The 17,184-nt window shown below is 40.8% G+C and overlaps 1 protein-coding gene across 5 annotated transcripts in view; it reads left to right on the top strand.

Annotated features, from left to right (window-relative positions):
• Positions 1-17,184, top strand: part of PPFIBP1 (PPFIA binding protein 1) — a 153,657-nt gene that overhangs the window by 20,562 nt on the left and 115,911 nt on the right. The window contains exon 1 of one of the 5 annotated variants that reach the window (XM_054591301.1): positions 8,022-8,172. The exons of the other annotated variants lie outside the window; for them this stretch is intronic. The gene's annotated coding sequence lies outside the window, so the exon portion shown is untranslated. Of the gene's footprint in view, positions 1-8,021; positions 8,173-17,184 lie in introns of those variants that run through there. 5 annotated transcript variants of the gene reach the window in all.

Genomic DNA, 17,184 nt, shown 5'->3' with positions numbered 1-17,184 from the left:
GGTGCCTGGTGCCACGGGAAATAAATCAAGAACAAGAGAAATAGAAAAAGGTCAAAGACGTTGCTGTGAAAGGGCTGCTCAGACTTTGAGGGCGCAGAACCTACTAGGCTTGGAAACCTACTTGAAACTCAGTCCACACAGAACCGCCCTCTCCACCTACCCCCTTTTGCCTCCATCCACCTGGACTGGGAGGATCTGACACACTCGTGCGGAAGATGCTGTTTGGCTGTTTGGAAGGTAAGACCTTGCAGTGTGGGAAAGCTACGCTTGCTTCTCTGGCTGGTGTTGCATAACCTCCCTGAGAAAGGACCCAGTGGTGGAGGACACAGGCTTTGGAACCAGGCAGACTTCTGCCACTTACCAAGGTCCGGCTTAAATGCTGGGTGTCAGAAAACAGGAATGCTGATGTGAGGGCGGTTATATTTCATAGGGTCATTGTGAAGGGTTTAGTGGAGTATGATGAAGTACTCAACACTGGGTGTTGATTACATGCCAGCAGTTACAACTGGCTTTGTAAAAAGCACCCTCTCTGGCCCCACTATACAAATTTTGAACCTGAGCGCAGGCTCAGCCGGGTGTTAGACTTTTTAAATGGCCCCATGTGGACAGTCATCCAAGGCCCTGGGTGGGCTGTTTCAAGCAGCTGCAGTCGTTGTGCAAAGGGCTCTGAGTGTCCACGCATTGCTCCCCCAGAGGGTTCCTGTGCTTAAAGCTGCTGATCTTTTCTGTAGGCTGCTCCAGTAGGGACATCCATGCGCGTTAGCTTAAAATGGGTCCAGGCACTATTTTTAAATTTCCATGGATAATGAGTTGCTCCATTAAATACATAGAAATATTTATTCACCTCCTAAGCACCCCCTATACATAAGACACTGGATACAAAAGGGTGCGAAATGCAATACTGTATCAATGCTGCCTATTGTGTGTTAGGGGTTTGAGTGATGATGTTATTTGCACGATTATGTTATTTGTGCTTTACTGCAACTCTAGCAGAGAAGGGTACTATCACTAGTTTTACAGAGGTTAAATAACTTGCTCAAGATCAGAGATAATATCCAATTGAATGTAAGATGCCATTAATTATAAGACGTTCTAATTTCAGTCATATTAAAATGTGAAAAATATATATATTTTTTACTTAATCAAATATAGTAAATAGTAGAGCCCAGAGTCTGTATGCTACTGCACTGCTGTTTGATTGCAAAGCTTGTGTTTTTTGTCTTTGTTTTTTTTTTTTTTTTTTTTTTTTTGCTCCCAACACTTCATAATGGCTTATCTATCTGGCCAATAAAGAAAAAAACAGGCACAGATAAGAGGACAGCTAATGTGTTAGGACTTGAAAGAGCAGCAATATGAATGCTGATTCATAAGAGTGTTTTAATGTCTATAATTACTCTGAAGTGAGTACTGTTATATTCTCTTTTTTACAAGCAAGGAGAGTTGTAGGTACTCTTCCATTTTCAAATGAGAACATTGAAACAAAGAAAAACTCTCAAGGTCACGTAGCTGGTGCTAAAAGTAAATTCCATACCATGGTACTTAACGTGTTCAAGTTTTATTACAGTCATGACGCCCCTGGTTAAGGCTCGGGAAGAATGTGAACTGATAGAGGGGCGCTCGTCCCATAGGAGCATCCTGGCTCAGGCCTGGGGTCAGGAAGAAGTCCCAAAGGGGTGGCATCTGAACTAAGAGGGGAATGTCCATCTCTCCATCCCCAGCCTCTACGATGCTAAAAATAATTGTGGTTACCCTTGGTTACAGGCCTCTGCTAGTACCATCTTTCTAACCTGGCACTAGCTAGAAGAAATGGGCTTTATTTATAACTTACATCATTTCCATTTCCGAAGAGCAAATGACACGGTTTAAAAGGATGATCAGAAATTAGACAGTTTGAAAACTAGGAGGATGGCTGCCCGGAAGTTCATGGAAATCCAAATAATGGGAAAAAGACCCCAAACACCTATTTGATGTCATTATGTAGTGTCAGTCAGGTGACCGGCCACGTACTAGTACTTTCTCTGCAGCGTTTAGGTCACGTCCTGCCTTCTCAGGTTCTGGGGGAGCCCCGTCGGCGCTCACACGCGGGCCGGCCAGTCTCTGTGACAGCGCCATCACTGGGCTTTCCATTTTTTCTATTTTTACAGAATTCATGATTTTTATTTCAAGTTAATGTGGTGCTAAAGGATGTGAAGATTGGGGGTCAGGCTGTCATCTAGAAGTAAAGCAGAATGTTTTTAAATGGATAGGTTTTCTGTCACTGAAAAATGCATTTTAATAGACTCTGGGTCATAAGTAGACAGAAATATTAGAAGACTTTGACCTAGCAATTCCACTTCTGGGACTGTATCCGAAGAAACCCGAAACACTGATTTGAAAAAATATGTGTTTGTTTCAGCACTATTTACAATAGCCAAGATTTGGAAGCAGCCCGAGTGCCCATCAGTAGATGGGTGGGTAAGAAAGCTGCGGAACTTTAAATGGAATACTACGTGGCTGTAAAAAAGAAGGAAATTTTAACCTTTCACAATAGCATTGATGAACGTGGATAGTATCGCTAAGAGAAATAAGCCAGTCAGAGAAAGACAGATACCATATGATTTCACTCATATGTGGAATCTAATGAACAAAATAAACAAAATAGAAAGAGATTCATTGAGATGGAGAACAGACTGGCAGCTGTCGGAGGGGAGGGGGGCTAGGTTGCTGGGTGAAATTGGCGAAGGGGTTAAGCCAACCCCCCCCCCAAATAAATCAAAACAAACCCCATGGAATCAGACAACAGTGTGGTGATTACCAGAGGGAACGCGGGTAGGAGCAGGAGGAAGAGGGTGAACGGGGCAAATGGTGATACAAGGAGACTGGACTTTGGGTGGCGAGTGTACAGTGCAGTGTGCATATGATGTATTGTAGAATTGTGCACTTGAAACCTATATAATTTTATTAACCAATGTAACCTTAATAAATTCAATTAAAAAAAGAAGACTTTGAAAGAGGCTGCAAAACATAGGATCCTAATTGCCGAGTAGCAAACTGCTTGATCCAGGCATCTGTTTGCCCCACCAGGAGCCTCTCTAACCCCTGGTTTCCTTATCTTTAAAATGAGGGCATGGGTTAGATACTACCAGATTTTGCAGGCTCTAAAATTCTTTTGACTGAAACATTTTGGATCAATTCTAACATAACTTTTGTTCTGACTAATTCACCAGGGGGGCCTGCCTAACGCCACGTGTTGGATTTGTTTATTGCTGACTTCTTTTATCAGTGAATTGAAATGGATGCTGTGTTTTATATTTTGATCACCTGCAGATTGCATTTCAAAGGGAAAGTGTTCTGGACATTTTTCTTCCACATCTTGTGAATAGAGAGCTTTATTGTTAACGCAGAGAATTGAGCTGCAGTAGGCTTTTTTTGGGGGGCGTCTGGATGCCCTTTTGCTGCAGTAATCCCTGATAGTCAACCCCCACAGCCGGCGTCCAGCCGCACCGCCCTGAACTGCGGTCAGGAACACTGACACCATGTGTAGGTTTATGGGAGGGGGCGTCTCGAGCAGAGAACAACTGTTTGGGTTGCTTAAGAGGCCCAGCTGTGCAGGGGAACATTGCGGTTGGGACTAAGGGACAGACAGGGCTGAGGATGAGAGAGAAAAAGTGCATTCATATTCAGCCCACCACACCCCAGGTGGGATTCTAAACGGGGTGATTCCAAGTCTGTGTTTCGCAGGGGGACAAGGTTCTCCTTTCCTGTGGTTCAAGGATATTTGATAATGCTGAACTTAATATATTGAGGCATGGTCCTGGTTACTTCCACGTGGGTCGGGGGTGGGCGGCTATGGAATATAATGATGAACTTGGGCTTGCAAGGGTATGAAGAGAGTGAAATTTCTTTAAATTGGTGACTGACAAGTCCGATCTCTCCCGCGGGTCTTCGACAATGCTGCCTCTGTCGTCACTCAGGCCAGCTGGGTTGGGGAGCGTGCTCATCGGGGCTGTGTGTGAATGCTATTTTATGCCCTGCTATGTTGCGTTCTTCTGCAGCCCTTTCTGGCTCACAGAGAGGTTGCCCCCACTGCTCTCTTAACTGTCCAGGGGCCAGAGAACCTTGGCTGCCCTGCTGGATAACCTGTCTGTCACATATGAACTGCCACAAATGAATTACCGTGCAGAAGCCAAGAATGCCCAGCATTACGGGGCTAGTAATCTGTATGACACGGGTTGGAAAAGTCCCTGGTCCTTGATGAGTTCTCGGTGAGCAGCCGTCAGGTTCTTTGGCTCTTTAGGGGACATTTTTTCATAGGAAAATGAAATTGATTCTATGAAGGGAATAGGAAACAATTCTTGTCTACAAAGTTTCTTTGGGATGATTAGGAAAAGGTCCCTAAGGAAATTCACTGATGACTTTGAGCCTCATACTCAGGGACTCAGCATGCACACCTCCAGGGGGTGCCACTCACATCGTTTATATTGCTAGCCAGCGTTTGATTCCCTTAGTGATTAATTCTCCATGCCTTTGAGAACATTGTCTGGCGTCCTCTCCTAGAACAGGGAGATGGAGCGGGCTGCAGACACTGACCAAGTGGTTTCTGCTTTTCTTCCCTCCTCCATGTCTTTGATTAACCAGAATACTTTCTGAATTATGTTATTAAAATATTTGATTAAAGAGGCAGTTTACAAGCAGCTCTTATAAAAAACTCTATTAAATTTATATAGGTGACATTGGTTAATAAAAGTCTATAGGCTTTAAGTGTAGAAGTCAGTAATACACCATCTGTGTGTTGCATTGTGTGTTTGCCACTCAGAGTCAGGTAGTCTCCTTTTGTCACCGTGTATTTGGCTCCCTTTACCCTCTTCAACCACCCCCTCCCCCCCAGCAACCACCATACTGTTGTCTATGTCTATGAGTTTTTGTTTGTTTGTCTTTATTTATTGCTTTCAGTTTTATATCCCACATATGAGTGAAATCACATGGTTCTTATTTATTTTTTTTTTTTGGCCTGACTTGTTTTGCTTAGCATGATCTTTTCCAGATCCATTCATGTTGTCACATAATGTCAGTATTTCATCTTTTCTTATGGCTGGATAGTATTCCATTGTACGTGTATATATGCACCCTATTACAAGCAACCCTTGCTAAGTGCCTTGGATAAACCGTCTGTCACAAAATTGAGCAGGGCAGAAAAAGGTGTCTTTTAGGAATGGCACTATTTCAACAAAAGTTAATTTGATACCACAGGCTGCTTAATAATACCCTTCTGGTTAACACTGAGTGCTTAGGTGTATATTACGGCAAATGAATTAAAACTGGCAACTTGCAGACTTTAGCTGGCATTCTGTTAAGACTGCTTTTAAATCCTGGAGACAATGCGCGGCCCGGGAGTAATCAGGATAACAGCAGAGACACCAGCGCTGGTAGGGAAAGCTGTCACACTCATTCCTACAGAAACTGTTTTGAACTGGTTAGTCCTTACTTTCCTGTTGCTATTCACCAGATTTCTCAGCCTGCTGAAGCTGTTTATTCTATTTAAAATGATTGCTTTATGGAAATTTGTATTTTGGTTAAACTTTGGTTAAAAAACGATGCGCACCAGGAAGAAATGATTTGGCATTTAGAAGCACTCACCACCCTTCTTATTCAGCGTTTTTATCAGTGACTGGGGGTGTGGTTGAAACAAAGCAGGGGTCGGGGTGGGGGGATAGCCGATGACTGTCAAAATTCGGAAAATAATCTGTACAAGTCGACATGGGAAAGTGAAGCTGGCAATGTTTTTTCTTAACAACAGCTATTTGTCATGTTGTCAATTTACATTTTTAAAAAGTCAACTAAAAATGGAGACGACTTGGTTTGACGAAAACTGCCTGGGGGTTGTAGTGGAGCACAAATGTGGAAAGTTAAGGACAAATCATGTGTAGCAGATTTAATGCAAATTAGTGTCCTCTTTCCTGGAGATAACATTCTTGTTGTGTTTGTGGGAGATCCTTTTTTAAAAATTATTATAAAAATTTTTTATTTGATTGATTTTTAGAGAGGGAGGGGAGAGACAGATAAACAGACATTGATTTGTTATTCCACCTGTTTATGAATTCATTGATTGATTTTTGTATGTGGCCTCACCAGGGATCGAACCCGCAACCTGGCCATATTGGGATGATGCTCTAACCAACCGAGCTACGTGGCCAGGACGTGTGTGGGAAATTCTTGTGCTGGACTCTATACACTGCATTTGATGCTGCCAGTCTGGAAGGTTTCCAATGTAGGGGTGTGGAAATAGTGTGACCAGAGGTCAAGATATTGTGTCCTATTAGGAGTGGTTTGAATAACCAGATCCTGATGTTCTCTGAAGTTAAGGGAGGCAAGACTGCTATTAGAAAACTTCTGTGTGGTTGCCAAGAGGAAGAGGGAATAGGCTTGTATTGATTGGTCCCTGAGGACAGTCTTCAGCTGGTGCTGAGGCTGGGGTGGGACAGTCCCTTCCAGTAACCAAGTGAGTCTAGCTATTTGGCGGAGGTGGTGGAATTCGTCACAATGCATCAGAAAATATTCAGGCTTTGAGAGAGCACTTGAATCTAGTGTTGGCTTCAGTCCTTTCAACAATAAGTTTCTATGATTTTGTAAAAGAGCCAGCTCCTCTTGGTTCTTTTCAAAATTTATTTATTCAGAGAGACAGAATGGTGGAAGAAAGGCATCTCTTTCCTGTGGGACAGGTCACAGAAAAATACAATAACTGCTTGTTTCTGATGAGAGCTGAGAAAGCTCTGGAAATCTCTCTAAACATGGCTTTTGTTGTTTCTACTTTACTGCAAGCCTGTCAGGACTATAGATTCCTTATTCCTTTCTTTAGTTCTGTGTTTTACTTGAGTGGGCTGAATAACAGTGATTATTATATGCAAAAAGGATGGCTACTATTTTTTTCTTGATGTGAAAGCTAAGCCTTGTTTTTCTTTTCTTGGCAGAAATTGTGCTTTTCTTTAGAGGAAATCATAAATCAGGATGGAAGGGGAAGAGATATTTTACCCCAGCTCTTCCCCCGTTCTCTAAGGAGTCACAGTCACGTGGCAGTGGGGTAGCACCGCAAAGGCGCAGTCACGGCCCCGGAGTCTTTTACCTTTTATCACGCTTGTGCTTTCATCATCTCAGGTCTTTTTTAGAAATCGCGTGGTTGGGGGACATGTCCCTGTTTAATGTTAATTGTCTTAATCCTACTGGCAAGTATATTTATTCTTTTAAGCATGTTGGGCACCACTGTACATAAAACTATGAATAGCTTATTTAAATCATAGCCTTATGGTTGAAAGAGGCTGTGCACTGGGGGAAAAACGTTATTTGTCAACAGTAAACTTACGTTGTGTTTAGAACTTAAATTGTGAAATGTAAGTTGAATTATGAGTGACGGAGACAGAATATTTTGAAATTAGCAATTAGCCCTCTGAATAAAACTGCTTCCTGAATATGTCTGTTGCTTTTGGAGTAAAGTATTTTTTGGCATAGTAACTTGCTGGTTTTGAGTCATCCTGTTGTGGTTGATACGCTAGTTCCAAAATCTGCCAGAGAAATTAAAGGTCCAGTGTAGGTTTCTGATTTCCTGCATGCCTGCCTGTCAGGTTTCTGAGAGACAGATGGCTAATAGGGCAATTTCCGTGGCCACCTGGGAGCAACAAAGAGCCTTAAACTTCATTTCTGTATTTTAATGAAACACATATATATTGAAAGACAAAAACATTTTATGAGACTTAATCTTTAACAATGTTTTCATTCTTTGCCAGTGATAACATTTGTTATCATAAAGTGAAAAACTTTGGGATATCATCAAAGAGAAGTTACCATGGTAATGCCCAGAAAATTGATAAAAGACTGGCTCTGGTGGGTTTGGCTTGCATTACTAGTTATACTGATTTTATGAAAGATTTGATAGAGGTTACATTTACAGCCGTTAGGAATTAAAAATGGAGTCGCATGTTTGTTGCTTCTTTCTCACAAGAATTGAATGCCATCTATTAATACATTAGGATTGTTGTCATTTACTGAAGGAACAGGAAACCCCCATTGTGCTTTGCTGTCGGCAGTCTGGACTGCTCTTGTTTTCGAGCTTTCTTCTCGCAGGCTACTTGAGGCAGTCTCAGCCCCCACAGCTATCCTTGACCAGGAGAGAGCAAGTTGGAAGACTGACTCACAGAATTGGTAATAAATCTCCTAACCTTTCTGTTTCAGATTTCAAACTGGTTACTTCTTGGAATTACTGGATTGTTGGAAGCTAATAAATTAATCTGTGTAGGTCTGCATTTCTAAGAAGAGTGGTTATTTTACATTTGCTCCAGAACATTTATTGGGAGGGAGGAAGAGAGAGAGGATAAGTGTCCCAAAATCTCAGTAAAGACACCCTTTAGATCTCCCCTGAGGCCGCCCCTCCTCCCCCCAAGAAAAAAGCAGCTTTGAGACAGGGTTAACTGAATTGTTCAAATGTCTTGGATTTCATTTGTTTAATTGCAAAATCTGGAATTGCATTGAGCCCTCTGATTTGATAATCCTCCGTGACTGGTTTCATATGTATTTTAGGAAAAAGAAAAGTGAGTCTATTTTAGAAATCTCTTACAGCTTATTTTTAAATTAATGAAGGACAAAGTTTTTTTATCCTCATGCTAACCGTTTTTGGTATCAAATTAAAGTTTTTAGGAGTAACATAAGAATAATTTGAAAAGTTTAAAATGTGAAGCTATTTACTAAGTACCTAAAATACTTGATGTAGGTGTTTACATGGGGAGATTTACTACTTACTGTCTTTTGAATGCCAGTTTCTTTGCTTATGTTATTTTTGTTAGTTCAGATCGTAAGTTTCCCACCCTGTAGACATTACATTTTGTGTAAGTGCTAAATGCCCCCTTACAGGTTTTATGTGAGAAATGAATGTTGCAGGTTTTATTGGGGACACACCTGGAATTACTGGAATGTGAGCTGCCTCCTTGAGCTTCCAAATCCTCAAAAGGTTCTTTTTCCCTTACAGATTCTAGATAGATTCTCTAATTTTGTTTGTTTTCTGATAACCCTGGGAGCTGAGGAACACTGTTGTTTAAGGGATCTCATTTTATTTGAAGCTCCATTCCTTTATTTCCTGAGTCAGTTCTTTCCTTAAACATGGTCTTACCATACTCCATAGGGTTTTAGCGATGCAGGGCGTGTGTTTGAGTGTAAGTTGACCTTTGAAATATTTTGGAATAAAATTATTAGACGTTTTATATTTTATAAATACTTTATTAGTGAGTTCACATATTCTGTTTCTCATACCTTTGTCTTTTTCCCAAAGACCTTCCAGTTTTTTACAAGCTTATTTGGTGTTTAGAACCCGTAACTTATTTTAAATGAACAGGGCTCCTTCCAGGAATTAGATCATACAGCCAAGAACTGACAGTGCTTATTTTCATTTTATTGCCATTCTCCTCAGAATGGGAGGAGCACAGAAAAGTGGGAATCTGCAGTTATATAGGCCGTTACACATCACATATCATGCAGACTATCCTAGCGAGGTCAGGAAATACCGTCCGCATTTTTTGAGGGTGGTTGGGGAAACAAGATCAGTATAGGCATCCTCCTCCGCCGGCCGCCCCTCACACAGACACGCTGCTTAGGCTTGAAAATAAGACCTGTGTGTTGTATGTGTGTTTTGCCTTCTGCAAAATAGACGTATAAAGGAGCATGTGTAAAGTGCACAGTAGGGCCTTAGTTAGGAAGCTGTGTTATTGGTAAGGTCTTACTGACATCACCAGAAGGAAAAAGGTGAAACTCAGTTAACTTAAACTCACCAGTTACCTATTTTGCTGGACGTAACTCATAGTCATAACACTAATTTTAAGCATCAAGTATGTATGAAGTGAAGTCTTATCAACGATGAATCCTAATAATGGCTCGTATAAGCTTAGTTTCTTTATTAAAAAATACTTTTTGATAAGATTTTCTCATGCTTCCTGAGGTTTGAGGAATGTGATGGTTCAAGAGGGAAAAAAAGCCAACCCAATAACACAGTACTAGAACTCTGTTATTTTACAATTGGATCACTGGGGTACCTATGGTATTTGAAAACCTAATTATAGTCATACCTCATGGAATAATTATAAGCTCCTCTTCTTCCAGACACAAAAATTAAATGGTGAAATTTCTACGCACATACACAGCACCAGTGTGGAACAAACCCTACTATTTTCCTACATGAAAAATAAATGTAATTGGGCCAAGTTGACATTCTAGAGAGGACACATAGACTAGGAGATGGTAAAGCTGTTTATTCCTCCCCCTCAGAAAACAAAACACTGTAATTGTCATCTAAACTAGAATGTTGAAGGCAAGTGGCTGAGGCTTTTCTTAATGATAAAATAAAGTCTATATAATATTCTTCATCTGTGGAGAGAGTTTGTATTGACAGGTAAATATTACATGTGAAAAACCTCACACTTTTGAATATTTTCAGTATTTGCACAAGGAAATTTGTCCTTCTGTAAAATACAGTATTGCTTTTTTAATCTTTGGAAAGTCTAAGGTTTTCCCTCCTTTATTCTCAAACAGCAGTCAATAACTGTGTATTTTAAATTCAAACTATTGGCTGGTTTAGACCTTGACTGAAAAACTTGAGCGGCATAAAAGATTACAGTTTGCTTGAGGAGAGGTGAGTTCACAAACCCTCAGGAATGAATTAAATGCAAAATAAATCTGTTTTTTGGGGGGTTTAGATTTGTTGTCCTTCGCTGCAAAACCTCATGGATTCCGTCAGTTTGGGTTATGGTAATTAAGTAGGTTGGACTGGTGTTATCTTTGAGAAAGACTTACCAAGAGTACATGAAAAGAAAAGTCCAGGTTAGCACTTGATCTGCATCCAACACATGCTCCAAATTACTGCATTTTAGCTGTTTTCTTAATGCAGGCCTGGCCTGATCAGTGCTTGGAGGTGATACTGACAGATACCACTCTTTGGGCTCTTACTATGAGCTCAGTATTGTGCAAATGCTTTACTTAGATCAAAGCAGCCAGATGAGGTGGGTGTTATTACCTCCATTTTAAGCTCAGTGCATTGGGCAACTTGATTGGGCACAAAGCCAGCGACCAAATCCAGCCTCCAGATCCGAAGCCCATAAGCCCATCCGTGCTCTCTCCCTGGGACCACTGTTAGGTTCACGTCTGTGCACCTGGAAACTAACTCCCTATCCTGTGCACCAAACCCTTTCTTTTAAATAATAAATAAGTAAAATTGGAAAAGAAAAGTTTATGAATAATCTCATCGTGAAGAGGTAGTTATTACTAGATAATGGTGTTTTGAACTTTAATTCATTCTTTATGGGTAAACTATGCCATTTTTATTGTTTTATTGAATATATTTGACATGCAGTGTAGTGTAAATTTAAGTTGTACAATGTGTTAATTTGACACATTTATATATTATAATATGATCGCCATTGTGGTGATATTTAGCACCTCTATCACATTGCATAGTTATCCTTTCTTTTTAGTGGTTGACATAATTTTTAGTCTCTTAGCAAGTTTGATGACTGTAGTACAATGTTGTTGTCAGTGTTCATTATACTGTGCATTAGCTTTCTATTTACTACTTGTTGCTTTCTATTTACTACTTGTTGCAAGTTTGTGTCCTTAGTATCAGTCTTATCTGACCCCTTCCTGCCATTTTTCTTGTACACAGAACCCTCTTATCTTCCTCAAAATGGAATCACATTCCAGCTCTTCAAAATGACACAAAAGCCCTGCATCATCTCCCAACCCCACCTTCTCTGACTTCTTTGATCTTTCCTCCTGCTCCTCTTCCCTCCTTTACTTTGCTTCACCCACAATTGCTGCCTTTTTGTTCCTCTAGTTCTCCAAGCACACTGTTGCCTCAGGAGACTTTCACTTGCTCTTCCTGCTCTTGGGATACTTTCCCCCAGAGAACTGGGTGGCAGCCACTCATTTCCTTCAGGTCTGTGTTCCGATGTCACCACATCGGTGCAACCTTCCCCGAGCAGCTTGTATAAAATGACAGCCCTCCTCTCTGAGCTCTCTGTTTCCTTACTCTGCCTTGTTATCTCCACAGTATTATCACTGTCTCTTATATTTTCACTTGTTTATTTGTATATTTGTTGTTTCTGGGCAGAGGCTTTGTTTTGTTTATTGCTGTATCTCCAGCAACTAGACAAGTGCCGGGGACATTAGAAATGCTCTGTAAATATTTGTTTAATAAAAGAAATAAATGAGAATGTGTGAAGATGTACACACATCATGCACTATCTTATACTTGGTATTTTGTAGTCTTATATGTGGTATTTTGTATTAGGACTAATATTCCATCATATGGCTATTTTATTTTTATTTTTAAAAAAAGACTATTTATTTATTTTTAGAGAGAGGGGAAAGGAAGGAGAAGAAGGGAAAGAGACATCTGTCTCAGTTGTCTTTCACATGCTCCCAACTGGGGCCCTGGCCTGCAACCCAAGCATGTGCCCTGACTGGAATTGAACCGGCGACCTTTTGCTTTGTGGGAGGGTTCCCAACCCACTGAGCAACACCAGTCAGGGCTTTATAGTTATTTTATAATTGAATTGTTGAGTTTTCATTGGTCCTACATGATTTGTTACCCTCAGACTGTCCTTCAGATGGCTTTGATTTTATTATTCTTTTACCTTTAATTTGCAGAACCAATTAGTTGCTAACTCTTTTGGGTTTCTTGTCCCTCCACTTTAAACATCAGTATTCTTATTCCTATTAGTACTTAAGCTGTTCTTTTCCTAAAGTCATAATTGTGCCATGTTTTCAGATATATTAAAGGAAATGGGCTTTTTAGACTGATAAAACTGGGTTTAATTCTGATTTTCTCACTTCCAGCTCTTGTGTTCTCAGGCAAGTTAATTTCTGAGCCATAGTTTTGTTGGTTATACAGATGGTATGGTAATATTTAGTAGAGTCATTTGTAGGTTGAATCAGAATAACTCGTGTGAAAGCAATGCCACTTCATTATTATACTCTGAAAAATTCAGGCAGATTAGAATCCTGGGGTCAGTACTCTTTTTTTCCCCACCTCAGCATATAAATGAATGTGGCAGGCATGACTCAAAAGGTGTCCTCCCAGGGACCCTGTCCTCTGGTTGTTCAGTCAGGTACTAATCTAGGTACTGCTGTGAAGGAACTTTGCACGTGGAATTAAGGTTAGTAATCAGCTGACCTTAAGGTAGGGAAGGTAGCCTCCATTATGCAGAGGAGTCCAATGGCCCTGATTACGTCTCTCTGACTCAGTTAGAGAGATGGCACAGAAGAGGGAGGCAGCTGAGAGGTGAGGCAGAAGGGGGAGTCAGAGAGACTGAAGAGTGAGAGGGACTTGACCTCTCACTGCTGACTGTGAAGAAGGCTACAAGCCCAGCGGTCTCCATATGTTGAGAACGACCCCTGGTTCACAGTTAGTGAGGATGTGGGAACATCAGTCCTACAGCCACATGGAATTACGAATTTTGGCAGCAATCTGGAAAGGAACACAGCCCTGTGGCCTCTGTGATTTCTGCCTGTGAAGCCTGGAGGGGACATCCAGTCCACGCTGTGCCCAGCCTTCTGATCCACAGAAACTGTGGGATAATAAACGGGCTGTTTTAGGCTGCTGAACTTGTGGTTGGTTGTTGTGGCAGCAATAGAAAACTAGTATAGTAAGTTTGAGTTTGAAAAATAAGACCTGTATGGGAAGGATGTTTGGGCGTAGCTGCTGTAAAAGACATTTCCTGATCTTCAGCAGTCACGTTTCTAAGTGAATGTTGCCTCGTGGAGCAGGGCTCCCTTCCAGAGGTTTATCTGCTAGAAAGATGGGAAATTTCAGTGGAATCAGTGAATGCATCCTTCCCCTTGATGAGCACTGGGGATAAAGGGATATTAATGCATTGCAATAGTCTAACACTCCTTTTTTTTTTTTTAAGCAACGTTTCCATCATAGCACTTCCTCATCACAAATGTTCTTGGATTACAGTTTATCTTCTACAGTTGATGTCCACCTTTTCAGGAAAGAGGTTTTGGCTTCTGGCCAAAATTTAGAAAGGGGACCTTGGAAACATTCCTGAAGCTCTCTGGAATTCCTGTATTCAGGAATATCAGATCTCCTTTCCACGTCCGTCACCTCTGTTCATAGCCAATAGTTTCAGTTCCTTCTTGGGTGTATACGATGAGAAAGAAGCTTGCATTTTGTGGACAGCTGGGCCCTTTTCCTTTCCCTTACCAGGAGCCCTTAGCGCACATGATTCCTCTTCATCCTTTGATATAACCATGAATTAGTTCATGCCTGGGCCTTTGGGGCAGCTCTTGAATGGCAATCCTGCGCCTACCACGTCTTCACCTTTTTAATAGTATACATGCAAAATATTTCACAGATGGCTATTTTCATCCCTATAATACTGATTTCTGTTAGCTTTATTTTTTAAACTTAATTCTTAAACTCTTAGGTTATCCAAGCAATATGTGCTCCTTGTAATATTCAAATTGTATCATATTAAAAATGGAAATCTTTCCCTCTACTTCCCCCTTTCCCATTTTTAGTCCTCTCTAATTAAGAGAAATTAAAAATTGTTTGAGTATCATCCCAGATATATACAATGGTCATACGCACATATGCATATCCAGAAATTTTTGTTGGCTTACAAAACTCTGTTGTACGATTATTTTGTTTAACAGCTTCTTTTTTTCCCCTCCCTAATGTGTTATGAAACATCTTTTTGTGTCTGTATATACAGCTCTCTATGTTTTACAATGACTACATAGTGTTTCATTGGACAGATATACTATATTTATTTACATTTAGATGGTTTCCAATTATTCATTAACTCTAAAATGTTACCATGAACATCTAGGTTCATAGATCTTTGTTTTTTTATCCTCACCTGAAGATACTTGTATGTTTATTGATTCTTTTTTTAATCTTCACCCAAGGATATGTTTATTGATTTTAAAGGAGAAGAAGGGGAGGGAAGGGGGAGAGAGAGAGAAAAAAAAAAAACAACCATCATTCTGAGAGAGAAAACATCGGTTGCCTCCCGTCCACGCCCGGACTGGGGACTGAACCCACAATCTAGGTTTCTGCCCTGACTGGGGATTGAACTGCATGCAGCCTTTTGGTGTATGGGACAATGCTCCAACCAACTGAGCCACTGGCCAGGGCCATAGATCTTTTTTTTGTAGAGTCTTGAAAGTGGAGTTGCCAGCAATGAGGTCTGTGTATTTAAAATGATGATAGATGCTGATAAACTGTCTTTCAATAAAGTAAATCAATATACAGTCCGTCCTATGATTTAGTAGATTCTCTGAAGGATACCCAAGAAACTCTTAAGGGTAGCTGATTCCAAGACGGGGAACCTAGGTATAAGGGGCATGGGAGACGGAAGGAGCCTTAATTTTTAGAACGAGTCCTTTTGTACCTTTTGAGCATTGTGCCATAAAACGCAACAACAGCAATAGCACGGTATTAGACGTCCTGTTTTCTCACAACTTTACAGATATGATGTCTTACCAGTCTTTTAGTGCATGAAACAGCAGGCCTCATTTTCATTTATATTTCTTTGGTTATTAGAAAGGTTGCTTTAGCTTCATTTTATTAAAGCTTAATTCACTTTTTAAAAATTCACGAATATGTTCTCATTGTAAAAACAAATAACTCAAGTATCGAAGGTAATACCTAAGTCCCCATCTCTGCTCCCTCGTGGCACTGCCACCCACAGCTTTTCTCTCCTGGAGCTGCCTGCCAGGCTGCCTGGTTGGGTGTAGCCTTGTAGGATTATTCTCTGCATTTGATATGTTGTTCGTGTGTGTTTCTTTTAAACATAAAGGGATTTAGGGAATATGCAGACCCCAAAGATTCAGGCACTGGGCAAGCTAGTTTTGAGCAGTGGGTTTCTCTCCTTTTTTTGTGCATTTGCTGTGTGAGACATTGAAGACTGTAACTTTGGACTTTTGATTTCCTTTCTTCCTTAAAACTTTAGATAATATATACAGCCCTCTGCATAAAAGAACAATGTGTCCTTTATCTCCACAATCGTATTTAAGGATATTTGAAAGGAATTCAAGTGTGTAGTTTAAAAATAGTCTTCTTTAATATTCACATGGCTCATTTTACAAAAACATAATTCTCTAAACTTACTTTATGATGATTTACCAAGTCTGGTCATGTTTTCACTTTTTTTTTTTGTAAGAGAAAATCTGTTCTGTTTTTTTTCTGGGAGGTGAAGAACATGGAGATGAGGAGACACTAACAGTAAATTTTTGCAGGACTGATTTTTCTCTATTTTACTAATTGTACTTTTACTTCCCTTCCAAAGTCATCTTCCAGTTTTTCCATTTAGCCTTTGATGTGTGTCTGTCTTCTAATATTTTTCTACAGATGACACTTTCAAGTTCTTGCCAGAAAAATTCCAGGAAAATCCTTTTTATCTTGTGTTTGAGGTCTCTCCCACCACCCTCCCTCCTCCAGAGCTGTTCCTTGTTCCCACGATGTCTCTTTTTCACTCTCCCAGGCCGCCAGCCCCGCACACTCCCCACAAGGGCAGGTGCTGGCCTGTCTCCCTGTTGAGGGCCCCGCCAGCACCTAGGACCTCCGTCCTCCTGCCTTGTGCCGTGACTGTGGGGACTGCCGTCTCCAGGCTGCAGGGTGCTGCCAGGCGACGTGAGGAATCACTGGTTTCCTCGGCGGGCTAATGGACGGCAATCATTTGATCATTCCTCTCTTATCGACTTCCTAACCTGTTTCCTTTGATCACTCTTTTTCCAGTGTTCAAGGCTCAGCCTATAGGGCTCACTCTCGAAAGATGACAGCATCTCCTTTCATTGAAAAGATCTAGGTCAGGAGCCACAAACTCAACTGCCGACAGGGCTGTTGAAATCACTAATATGAGTGAGGCGATACGTGGGGACGGTGGTGAACTGCAGGCTGCCAGCCATGTCTAAGGTGGGGGCTGCAGTGATTGTTGTCCTGTGGACTCTTGGGCCCAGTATTGTCCAATTTTCTGTTTTCTTTAGAAAAACTAAGTATCTAGTTTTCTAGGTGGAATCTCTTCAAGTTTAAATCACATTTCTTGAAACTCTGTGTAGGCCAACAAAACAGAGTTGGCAGCTTGTCATTTTGATTCTCAAGCTCTATTTTAATTTTTCAATCTAACGTGTGTCTGTATTTTCATTTACCTCCGTTTCTTTGATCGCTCG

The sequence above is a fragment of the Pteronotus mesoamericanus genome, unplaced genomic scaffold, assembly GCF_021234165.1.
Source record: "Pteronotus mesoamericanus isolate MK-2021 breed Mesoamerican mustached bat unplaced genomic scaffold, CSHL_Meso_final scaffold_21, whole genome shotgun sequence".
NCBI lineage: Eukaryota > Metazoa > Chordata > Mammalia > Chiroptera > Mormoopidae > Pteronotus > Pteronotus mesoamericanus.
This window is presented reverse-complemented; position numbering and strand designations above follow the sequence as displayed.